General features: G+C 42.0%; 1 pseudogene; it reads left to right on the forward strand.

The window, feature by feature from the left end:
• Positions 1–9,404: 9,404 nt before the first annotated feature.
• LOC100460223 (nuclear factor erythroid 2-related factor 3-like) overlaps positions 9,405–12,602 on the forward strand; it is a 30,166-nt pseudogene continuing 26,968 nt past the window's right edge.

Raw genomic sequence — 12,602 nt, forward strand, 5'->3', positions numbered from 1 at the left:
TGGGGGGTTGGACTGTGGGGGGATTGCTCTCTCTTGCCCCCTGAAGGCCCACAGGAACGGGGCCCTGTGGCTGTCCACCGAGCACCAGGACAGACCATAGCTGAGCAAACTTGGGTTATGGATGGGAAATGGGGCCCAGGTGCCCTCAGGACACAGGGACTGGCTCAAGATACCACTCAGTCTGGCCAGGACCCCAGCCTTGCTTTTGTTCTTGATCTCTGCGTGATAGAGAAGCTTAGAACATGGAATTTTGAGCCCTAAAATGTGGGAGTCTCTGGAAAACCCAGTCCTGCCTTTCTGTCCAATGCTCTTATTTCCAATATTATGAAGTAGGTATTTCAAATATTCATGTTTCTGTTATTTCATGTTTTCAAGCTTAGAATTATTCTGGTTTTCTGTCCTGTGTGCTTTAAACATGTGATTTTACAAAGGCAGTTTAGCGCAGGGAATATCTCTGCCCCACGCTCCATACGGTCCTGTTTTCCCTAACATACGTTCCAGGTAGCACAGACATGTTATTTTGCTCGACTAGTTACATACATGCTGTCTTGCTTTGCTGCTCAGTCACTTCCCTCTGAGGCCAGCTTACATAGGATTCCACATGAAGCCAGACACCAGAGAAACCAAGCGGTGACCACAAGTCTGTTTTTATCGCCAGTCCTAGGGGTCTTGTTGACATGAGAGTGTCTATTCCCACCTGGAAGGATGTGTGTTTATCTGTCGTCTCTGGATAGATGCAACGTATGACAACAGTAGTGTTCATGGTTTAAAATGTTGCTTTGAGGATTTTCCATCCTGTATAATAAGAACGGCTTTGTTCAGATTATAATCGTTATTAAAGCTGTATGTACGCTTTACTTAAAAACTATGAACAGTTTTTCGTGTTGCACTGGTGGTAATTTTGGACTTGGAATTACCGGGAGGGAATTACAGGAACCAGAGAGTATTGACCTTTGCAGCTGAAGTGCTCTTGAAGCAGACGTCTTCCTCTACCCCATGGCTGCTTCTGGATGAACCGAGGGAGATGTGGACTGAAGCTTGGGCACCCGTGTGTGTCCCCTCCCCAGTCCCTATCCCCAGTGGGGCCAGCCTCATTAGGCAGCCATAGTTGAGCCTGGAAATTCACGGTCATTAGTGATTTGATCCTGGTATGAAATGCATACTGGGGATAAGGTGGGCTCAGATATTTCATTTCCTTGGCCAGAACTCCCACAGATGCTAACATTTTGATAGCCTCAGTTTCTCAACGATGTCCTTTGTTTACAGTGCTACACTTGGTAATTCCAAGTCAAGAAGCGCGTGAGTTAGAAGAAACTTCTGTTCAGTTTTGAGTAAGCATTTTACTTCCATGTGTCCTTTTTTTTTTTTTTTTAATTTTGATTATTTTTTAAGATAGAGTCTCGTTCTGTTGCCCAGGCTGGAGTTGCAGTGGCACAATGATCTTGGCTCACTGCAAGCTCCGCCTCCTGGGTTCATGCCATTCTCCTGCCTCAGCCTCCCAAGTAGCTGGGACTACAGGTGCCTGCCACCATGCCCAGCTAATTTTTTTGTATTTTTAGTAGAGATGGGGTTTCACCGTGTTAGCCAGGATGGTCTCGATCTCCTGACCTCGTGATCTGCCCGCCTCGGCCTCCCAAAGTGCTGAGATTATAGGCGTGAGCCACTGCACCCGGCCTCCACACCCGGCCATCATTTTAAATAATGATCCATATTTGAAGAAGTTGGCTATTGACATTACTTACATGCTAATCTGATTGTTCTTTTAGCTCTGTTCTTTTCATTCCTTGAGTCAACTTCAGGGTCTTGGATATTAAAGAGAAGAGGGAGAATTGTGGTTAATATCTTGGATCATAATTTGTGAACAAGGCCAGACTTTGCCTATTTTAGGCCATCCAGGACTCAGTGTAGCCACCTGGATCATAAGAAGATTCTCAGGTGAGACAAAATGACCCGGGTTTATTTTCCACATCAAGTTTTGATCCTGTGGAATATTTCTTTTTCCTTCCCTAGTGTACGTAGATACAAGCCACGGAATGCAGTTCCACTTTCTCCCCGGAACTGACCTTTGTGTGATTGCTTTCTGTCTCTAGTATTCTCTTGTGTCTTCGGAACTGATTTTTTTTCCTACATATGCAAATTGTACGTTTGGTAAGCGAAAATCAATATATTAAAGTGTTAACCTTAAAGAAAAAAAGAAGAATAAATACCAAGATTAATTCTGGAATGCAAGAATTGTTCAACATTTAATAAACTATAAATAATAATCAATTACAGTAACAAATTAAAAGAGAAAACCTGCAAGATTATATTAATAAATATTTAAAACGTGATAATTCAGTATTCATTTCAGAGTAAAAAGCTACCTAAATATGATGAGATTTGCCAAAACCCAAAAGCAAACATCATACCAACTATTAAAGAACAAAAAAGTTAACTGAATTAAAATGAGGAATAAGGCAGATACACTTCTTATCACAACTTATTTATTACTCCTACATTGTTTTGGAGGCTCTAGGTAATGCAATAGAAGATGAGATGATTTGCATAAATATTGAAAAAGGAAAGCACAATACTAGAATTAATAAGTGAATTCGGCAAGTCATTTGGACTTTTTGTTATTTGTCCTTTGCTGTTACTTATTGAATGATATGACATTGTAAGTAAATGTAAATTTGATGTTTTTACATTAACAGATTTAAAAATCTTTTTCTTTAAATTTAGGATTTTGCATCTCTGCTTAGAAATGACTTCCTCATGCTTAGAAATGACTTCCCAGGATTTCTTCTAGTAGTTTTATGATTTTATGTTTAAACTTTCGATTCATCAGGAAGCTCCTTTTGGCTTATGAGGGGAAATTGGGCTTAAGATTTATTTATCTTCAAAGTATTTTATTTATTACACAATGCACTTTCTCCCATTGATGTGAAATGCCAACATGTCACAAATTTCATTCTAGAATGCAGCTGTGTCTGTTTATGGACTCTGTACCTCTGTTTTCTTCTTTTGCAGTTCCAAGATATTTTAATTATCATAGCTGCATTTTATGATTTACTACCTGGAAGAGTGAGTTTCCAGGGAGAAATCGTCAGCATTTTAAATAGTGAAGGGAAGGTACTAGCAGGGAGGTTAGTGATGTTACACAAGGGTGTATTTATTTATTTGTTTTTAGAGATGGGGTTGTGCTTTGTTGGCCAGGTGGTCTTGAACTCTTGGCCTCAAGCAGTCCTCCTGCCTCGACTTCCCAAAGTGCTGGGTTACAGGCAGGAACCACCATACCTGGCCAGAAGGTTGTATTTAGATGACAGATCCCTGAAGAGGTGGGGTGGGGGATAAGGGAGGTGCAGGGGGTTGAGAGAGTAGTGGGGAATGGTTTTCAGGGCCAGGTTGGGGTGTTAGCCTTTACCGGGAGGAAGGGTACTCTGACACTGTGAAGAGACAGAGAGAGGGAAAGCTGGCATTAGCAAGCTCACAGCCCTTTCAGGAGAAAGACCCTTCATCCTGCTCCTAATGCTGGTCTTAGGTAGCCATATTTTGTGACTGTGAGTCCCTGTCCATCCCAACCATCCCCGATTCAATCAGGAAGGCCCTGTTACTGGAAAGCGGTCCCCATCCAGACCCAAGAGAGGGTTCTTGTATCTCGCACAAGAAAGAATTCAGGAAGAGTCCATACAGTAAAGTGAAAGCAAGTTTATTAAGAAAGTAGAGGAATAAAAGAATGGCTACTCGGTAGGCAAAGCAGCCCTGAGGGCGGCTGGTTGCCCATTTTTGTGATTATTTCTTGGTTATATGCTAAACAAAGTGTGGATTATTCATGCCTTCCCTTTTTAGACCATATAGAGTAACTTCCTGACATTGCCATGGCATTTGTAAACTGTCATGGCGCTGGTGGGAGTGTGGCAGTGAGGACGACCAGAGGTCACTCTTGTCACCATCTTGGTTTTGGTGGGTTTTGGCCGGCTTCTTTACTGCAAGCTGTTTTATCAGTAAGGTCTTTATGACCTGTATCTTGTGCTGACCTTCTAGCTCATCCTGCTACTTAGAATGCCTGACCATCTGGGAATGCAGCCCAGTAGGTCTCAGCCTTATTTTTACCCAGCCCCTATTTAAGATGGAGTTGCTTTGGTTCAAATGCCTCTGACAACCAGAGCATGGCAGCCATTCCAGAACAAAGAGACTGTGAAGTGATGTGACATGAAGAGCTCTTTTCCAAACATGAGGAAGAGAATTCAGTCAGAATCTCTAGTGTACTGATTTGCTGGAACACTCATTGTCAAGTTCTAGATTTTCTTCAGGTAGAAAACACAGACTCAGTGTGAACAAAGCAAGTTTTAATGCTTCCCCACTTCCTCCCCAGACCCAGAGGGAGTGAAGGAGAGCAGTGTTCCTGCCCAGAAGTGGGTCAAGGATTGAAATTTCTTACCACTGGGTTCAGGAGGTGGCTGACACCAGGGATTGCAGGTCCTAGAAGATGCTGGGTCTTACCTGATTGAATCAGAGAGAAAGTCCAGATTAGACAGAAAAACACGTTCCATTAGGATATAATTCTGTAGGAAACATGGAAAGGCAGAGGTCCGGAGCCCGGGTCTGTGAACTCCCTTTGCCCCCAGGCCCTCGGACCTTGCCCTCCATGCTGAGATTTAGAGGCTGGAGGCCCTAATGACTGCTGATCTCATATCAGGTGAGAGCTCATCTCCTTGATGACAACAGGCATCATTAAGCCCTAATTAGTCAGGCCACAGGAAGCTGTTACCTATTATTTAAAGGAAAGCAAAATACATTTTCCTTCTTCTTTAGTAGAACAGGAAACAAGGCCACATGCTGAGTAGGAGGAGCCAGCACAGGGTGGAGTAGCGAAGGGCCACTCTGCCCTAGCCACGTCTCAATGGTGAGCCTATATGTATTTCCCACTGGGCACAGCGGAGCGTCAGAGATTGAGGGGTGTGTGTGTGTGTGTGTGTGTGTGTGTGTGTGTGTGTGTGTGTGTGTGTGTGTGTGTTTTGCTTATTTACTTCACAAAGTCATTCTGGACCTCAGTTGAGAGAGAGAGGCTCTGATTCTTTAACTGGTGGCCCCAGGCCCTAGCACCCACTCTGCAGATGGGGAAAGAGAGGAACATTTGTGAGAGGTTTGGAAAATCCTGGTCCAGAGAAGAGGCACATCATTTAAATTTGTATTTTTTTATTTTTTGAGATGGTCTCACTCTGTTGCACAGGTTGGAGTGCAATGGTGTGATCTTGGCTCACTGCAGCTTCTGCCTCCTCAGTTCAAATGATCCTCTCACCTTAGCCCTCCAACTAGCTGGGACTACAGGCACATGCCACTGTACCAGGCTAATTTATTTATTTATTTTTTTGTATTTTTTGTAGAGACAGAGTTTCACCATGTTACCTGGACTGGTCTCAAATTCTTGGGCTCAAGCAATCCACCTGCCCTGGCCTCCTAAGGGCTGGGATTACAGGCACGAACCACCATGCCTAGCCTTTTTTTTTTTTTTTTTTTTTTTTTTACTTTAAAGGTTTTAGATATTTCCAACAATAATGAGCTTGAAGGGGCACATCACTTCTGCTCATACTCCATGACTTGAACTTGGTAGTTTGTGGCTTTCTTGGGGGTCCTGGAAGAAGGAGATGCTCGTTGGCTCCTCAGCTAGCTGTCTGTGCTCTACGGGGGTAGAAGGTTTGAAGACAGCTGAGAAGGTTGGAAATAGCCACTGAAGCACGGGGAGAACAGCTGACCAGGAAACACAAGCCTGGTGGGCAGCATTAATGGCCAGCTGCAATCTGTGGGGTGGTGGGCTTTCCTCCAGCAGCCTCCAACTATGCCCCTATGAACGTCAACAGAAGAAGAGTTGGTTAGATCGAGCTTGTGGTTTCAGGGGAGAGGCATGTCAAGGGGACAAGGGGGCAAGGGAATTGAAGATCTTGGCAGGAAAGAATCTGAGGAACTACCATGTCTGTGTTGGATAAGGAAGAGAGTGGTTGTGGCAGATGGGCGAAAAAGAAAGGGCTCAAGTACCTACAGGTCTTGATGAAACTGAAGAAGAGATGGAGTGGATGGAAGAGAATGAGAACTGGGAGGCAGGAGATCATATTCCAAGAGGAGTGTGTTTGAATTTAAGGTTTTGGAGTTAGGACCATCCTGGATAGAGCTGAGATGCTGAGTGTGGCCAAGAGCGGGAGGAGAGGGGTGGAGTGAAGGTAATTGTTTTCCTCTTACTTCTTTGCTTCCCAGACACTACCCAACTGGGTGCTGGGTCTCAAAACATGCTTGTTATTTTAGCCTTAAATGATTTGAATCAGAAGCAGTAAAAAATAATGACTAAGTAGATTTGGCCTGTAAGATATTAAAAAATTTTTTTTTGGTGGTGTGGCTTTGTATAACAGAAAAAATATGTTAAAACACACAGCCTTTTAACTCTTTTCCATATATATGGCATTGTATTTTATGTAAGTAAAAAAGTAAAACATACTGTCACAGGCAGGTGTGGTGTCAGTTTCCCAAGATGTAAAATTAAACTCTGTCTTAGGAGTGGATGGAAATGAAACCCCGCCTACTTCAACCTGTGCAGTTACACTGTACGTGCCATAATCCACATGGTTTAATGTGAATGGTTAGCAAATGAAAAATAAGAACAACAGTTTTAATGCCTGAGATCTCATATCATTAGATAATATTAGTAGGGTCCTGTTACCAAAATGAGAGCTTTAGAGGGGCTAATTAGAAATACCACTAATGATTTAAACACTAAAGATTAAGAAGTAGTTTTGTATTTTAGTCAAATCTAGTCAAGTTTTTCCTTTTTCCTATAAAGTCTTACCAGGTGTTAGCAAGGGAGGCTTTCCAGGTAGAAAGAGCTGATGTAATTATTTTGGCTCATCTAGGCAAGAAAGCCTACCTACCCAAGAGGTAAAAACGTCTGTATCTTTCAGATATAAGGATCAGTGATATCCATAAAGAGATTGCCCCTAGAATATTCTATCTATACACAGGTCACAGCTCTTTCTCACTATATTCAAGCACAGCTTTAAAATCAATTGCAAAAAAATATTTCTTTATGTTGACTTCAAATCGTTATTTGGGCAATAAATAGAATCCAAGAAATTGACCTTCCATTGGGTGTGTTACTTTGTCGCTTCCTTATTCCTTCTCTACATATAATTGCTAGTCCTCAGTGAGAAGTTGGAGCTTACTGATTCAAAACTTCCTCTCCATGAACTTCGGTGAGATGAGAAATTAGAGGTTGGGATGTGACTTAGAATATTTCCTCTTATTTTCAGGACTAAAACATCTTTTATTTTTATTTTTATTTTTATTTATTATTTTTTTTAGAGTTTCTCTCTTGTTGCCCAGGTTGGAGTGCAATGGTGTGATCTCGGCTCACCACAACCTCTGCCTCCCAGGTTCAAGCGAGTCTCCTGCCTTTGCCTCCCAAGTAGCTGGGATTACAGGCACCTGTCACCACATCCAGCTAATTTTTGTATTTTTAGTAGAGATGGTGTTTCTCCACGTTGGTCAGGCTGGTCTCGAACTCCCAAACTTGGGTGATCTGCTAGCCTCAGCCTCCCAAAGTGCTGAGATTACAGGCATGAGCCACTGTGTCTTGCTCTGTTGCCCAAGCTGGAGTGCAGTGGCACAATCATAGCTCACTGCAGCCTTGACCTCGGGGGCTCAAGCGATCCTCTCACCTTAGCCTCCCAAGTGCTGGGACTACAGGTGCTCACCACCATGCCCCCCTAATTTTTGTATTTTTTGTAGAGACAGGTTTTTGCTATAGAAACTCTGTATTTGTATTGTACTTGTATCTGGACTCTAAACAGAATATACATGTTTAGAAATTGTTGCCCAAGCTGGTTTTGAACTCCTGGGCTCAAGTGACCCTCCTGCCTCGGCCTCCCAAAATGTTGGGATTATAGGTGTGAGCCACTTTGCCCAGCTCAATAAATTTTTTTGTCTTCAAGCCCCAGTCCAAAACTCAGGTTACTACAACAGGTATCTCAAATATGACACTTTTTCTTCTCATATCAGCCCCATTGTCTGTTCAGTCTCTGAAGATGAAATGTCTTGAGATCACTGCTCTCCATACATAAAAGCAGTAAGAGTAGACTTCTTCAAATTTGTATTTTAACCACGTGGCTCTGCTTTTTACCTTAAATTAATGATGACTATCACCTGTTTTCCATAGTAGTATTTGTTAACCGAAGCTACTAAGTATTGTAAATTTGTCTAAGGCAGGATGATAGGGTACATAGGAAAAAATTAAATCTATTTTATAACTATGAAGGGAGGCATAAAACTAGAGCATGTTCCTGAAGCAGGTCATGTTTCAAAAAGATGGTAAGGGATGATGGATTTCTCCAGCAGCATGCAGCATTTTTTTTAAACTAGGAACTATCTTTTTTTTTTTTTTTTTTAAAAGATTAACAAAGAAAAAAAACAGGAAGTAAAGAACAACAACAATCTGCATTGCTGTACCCAGCGCAGGAGAAGTTGTCTGATGTGTAGATATAATTTCAGTCATTTGAGATTAAGAAACTTTAAAAGGGTCCAGGTGTGGTGGCTCATTTCTGCAATCCCACCACTTTGGGAGGCTGAGGTGGGCAGATCACTTAAGGGCAGGAGTTTGAGACAAGCCCAGCCAATGTGGTGAAACCCTATCTCTACTAAAAATACAAAAATTAGCTGGGAGTGGTGGCAGGTGCCTGTAGTCCCAGCTACTCGGGAGGCTGAGGCAGGAGAATCACTTGAACCCAGGAGGTGCAGGTTGCAGTGAGCTGAGATCACACCACTACACTTCAGCCTGGGTGAAAGAGTGGGACTCCATTTCACAAAAAAAAAAAAAAAAAAAAAGAAGCTTTAAAAGGATAATTAGGAATACTTGTATTTGGATTCTTAACACAGTATAAAAATTGTGGATTCTCAGATGATATTTGATTAGTAAAAACTTATTTTTATCATTGGTGAATGTACTGGGTTGGATAGGGCCTCCCCAAGTTCATGTCTCCCTGGAACCTCAGAACATGACCTTATTTGGAAATAAGGGTCTTTACATGTGTGATCAAGTTAAGATGAGATCATACTGTATTAGGTTGCACCCTAAATCCAATGACTGGTGTTTTATTATTATTTTTTTAATTTATTTTTTGGACACAGGGTCTCACTCTGTCACCCAAGCTGGAGTGCAGTAGCGCAATCTCAGCTCACTGAAGTCTTGACCTCCTAGACTCAGGTGATCCTCCCACTTCAGCCTTCCGAGTAGCTAGGACTACAGGTGTGCACCACCATGCCTGGACAATTTTTAAATTATACGTAGAGATGGGGTCTCCCCATGTTATCCAGGCTGGGATTGGTGTTTTTAAAAAGCTGTACAAAGACACAGAGACACACAGGTAGAATACTGCGTGACAATGGAAGTGGAAATTGGAGGGAAGAGTCTAGAACCAGGAAATGCCGGCAGCCACCAAAAGCTAGAGAAGGCAAAAGGGGCTTCTTCCCAAGTGCCTTCAGCAAGGACATGGTCCTTCTATACCTCAATTTCAGATTTCCAGCCTCCAGAATTTTGAGGTAACAGATTTTGGCTGGTACAGGCAGGTTTGTGGTACTTTGTGGTAGCAGCCTTGGAAATTAGCATACTTAGGTGGGGTAAAATATGGAGGTAGAGGGTTGTGATAGCTGACATTTTTTTTAAATGTTATGATGGACAGCCTGTGGTATAGCCTGAATAAACCAGATGCTTCCTGTTGGAAGAGTGACATTCGCAGGTTCTTTGGTTCAGAGTTTACTAAAATGTAGCCAATAGACTTCCCTTCAGATGGAGAAATGATTTTCTATTTTATATATAAATGGGTTTGGTATGCTTCATGGTATCTTTAACTTCACTAAATAAAATGCTGCACAGAAACATCCTACACTGCAGTCCCTGAAGATATTACTTTTCTTTTCTTTTTCTTTTTTTTTTTTTTAGACAGAGTTTCACTCTTGTTGCCCAGGCTGGAGTGCAATGGCGTGATCTTGGCTCACTGCAACCTCTGCCTCCCGGGTTCAAGTGATTCTCCTGCCTCAGCCTCCCGAGTAGCTGGGATTACAGGCATGTGCCACCACGCCCGGCTAATTTTGTATTTTTAGTAGAGATGGAGTTTCTCCATGTTGTTCAGGCTGGTCTTGACCTCCTGACCTCAGGTGATCCGCCCGCCTTGGCCTCCCAAAGTGCTGGCATTACAGGCATGAGCCACTGCGCCCAGCCAATATTACTTTTCATAATTTGTTTTTGCATTTTTCTTCATCTCAAGGCCAGCCTCATAGATTTGTGATATTTAATTTTACTTTTAGCTAATAGTTACAAATATTACGTTTCTTTGTCATTGAGTACTTTTCAAATTATTCTGATACTTATTTACCAAACTTTATGAGGCTAAAAACCTCTGTGATTTTTTTTTTTGGGAGGATAGACAATATTTTTAGATGCTGATAGCTATAATCAAAGCATAGGGGTTACTTAAATGAACAAGCGATGATCTATCACAAGAGAAATGGAAACAGACATTTAATGCATCATTTTGCTAATGGTTCTTCCCTATAAACTCATCAGCCCCCATTCATTTTTTTGCTCAAATAAATGTACTATATTGTTTTATAATTTTTCTTGTGAGTGTTCATATAAGAAGGAAGTTATTGCAACCCTCTTTTACACAGAGACCTAATGGAATGAAGGACTTGATCAACATCACAGTTTTCCTATCAGTGGGTAGGTTTTCTAGTTGGATTAATGCCAGCTCTTCCTCCTTTTTTTTTTTTTTTTTTTTTTTTTGAGACAGGGTCTCACTCTTTCACTCAAGCTGGAGTGCAAATGGTGCGATCTTGGCTCACTGCAACCTCTGCCTCCCAGGTTCAAATGATTCTCCTGCCTCAGCCTCCTGAGTAGCTGGGACTACAGGAGGTGTGCCACCATGCCTGGCTAATTTTTGTATTTTTTTGTAGAGACAGGGTTTTAGCATGTTGGTCAGGCTGGCCTTGAATCTCAAGTGGTCTGCCTGCTGCGTTGGCCTCCTGAAGTGCTGGGATTACAGGTGTGAGCCACCACACCTGACCCTTCCTCCTGTTCTTAGCTCAAATCTCATCCAAAGGAAACTGGCACTCTCAATTTCCTTTTATATTAAGAATGAGTTTCATGTTCATAAGTATATTCTCTGAAATGGTAAACCAATATTCCCTTTGAAATGGGTCCCCTTGATGTCAACACAGGGAAATAAGGCAGAATGGCAAGAGAAGGCCCTGTACTTACACTGCTCTGCAGCCAAAATGGAAACTAAAGACCATTGGTTTGGTCAGGCCATTAACCTACATAATCATAAAAGCAGAGATCCTTGTCCATTGGTGATATCTACCCTAAAGCACAGGGAAATGTAGTCTAACTCCTAATTTAATGTTTTGATTTTCCTATTCTTTAGGCTGATCTTGTATGCATTGAGTTGGTGCTTTTTTACCCTGGTGAACACAAGATTTGAAAAGCCTCTGAAAGGTGAGGGAATTGCATAAACTATGCTACATAGTTAGATGGTCTGAAAATTTGCTCTGCTTATGAAGTGAACACCTATGGTTGTCACGTTCTTGGAAATGCAAATAGCTTCTGTGGAGATACATTAAATATAAATTTCCAAACTTATCAGCCAGCTAACATAGGAAATATGTTAGATTTAAACATCAGGATTTTAGAATTTGTGTGCTTTCTTTAATGGCGGCTCCAACTGGTTGTCAATCCAGAGAAAAAAAGAGAGCTGAGTTTTGGACGCTACTCCTATGTGGTATCTTTATTCTTTTATTTTATTTTGAGACAGAGTCTTGCTGTGTTGCCAAGGCTGGAGTACAGTGGTGTGATCTCAGCTCACTGTAACCTTCACCTCCGGGGTTCAAGCTATTCTCCTGGCTCAGCCTCCCAAGTAGCTGGGATTACAGGTGTGTGTTATTATGCCCGGCTAATTTTTGTACTTTTAGTAGAGTCAGGGTTTTGCCATGTTGGCCAGGCTGGTATTGAACTCCTGAGCTCAAGTAATGCACCCACCTCCGCCTCCCAAAGTGCTGGTATTATAGGTGTGAGCCACGGCACCTGGCCTGGGGTTAGGTATCTTTAAATATTGGGCAACTTACTAGTGATTTTCTTGGAAGGCAGATGGCCTCTTTGGTCACCAATTCTGTAGGGTCTATGAAAGTGGATAGGTGAGTAGTTAAAATATAGGCATGAAGAGAAAAGTAAGACAAATAGCAGGGGGCAGACCTCTGGGTTACAGAACACCACCCAACGTTTCACTGTCTTAGCTTCATGTTTTCTCTACAAAGTATCTCATTCCATCTGTTCAGGAAGTTTTCTTCCCTAACCTCCATAGAAAACAAATTATTTTGTTAGAACTGGAGGGTGGTATTTGTGATTTCAAGATGGTTCTTCGCCATTTTAATCTCTCTTTATCTCAGGTTAGACTTTTGTTTGCAATTGTGATTTTCAAAGAAAAGGTCCTGTCAAATGTTTCAAGTAGAACACAGCAATACACATTTATTTGCACCCCAACTTGTCAACAAAGCGTGGGGACAGGCATGAAGGAAAGATGCCATTG

This window comes from Pongo abelii, chromosome 17 (genome assembly GCF_028885655.2).
Source record: "Pongo abelii isolate AG06213 chromosome 17, NHGRI_mPonAbe1-v2.0_pri, whole genome shotgun sequence".
Lineage (NCBI taxonomy): Eukaryota > Metazoa > Chordata > Mammalia > Primates > Hominidae > Pongo > Pongo abelii.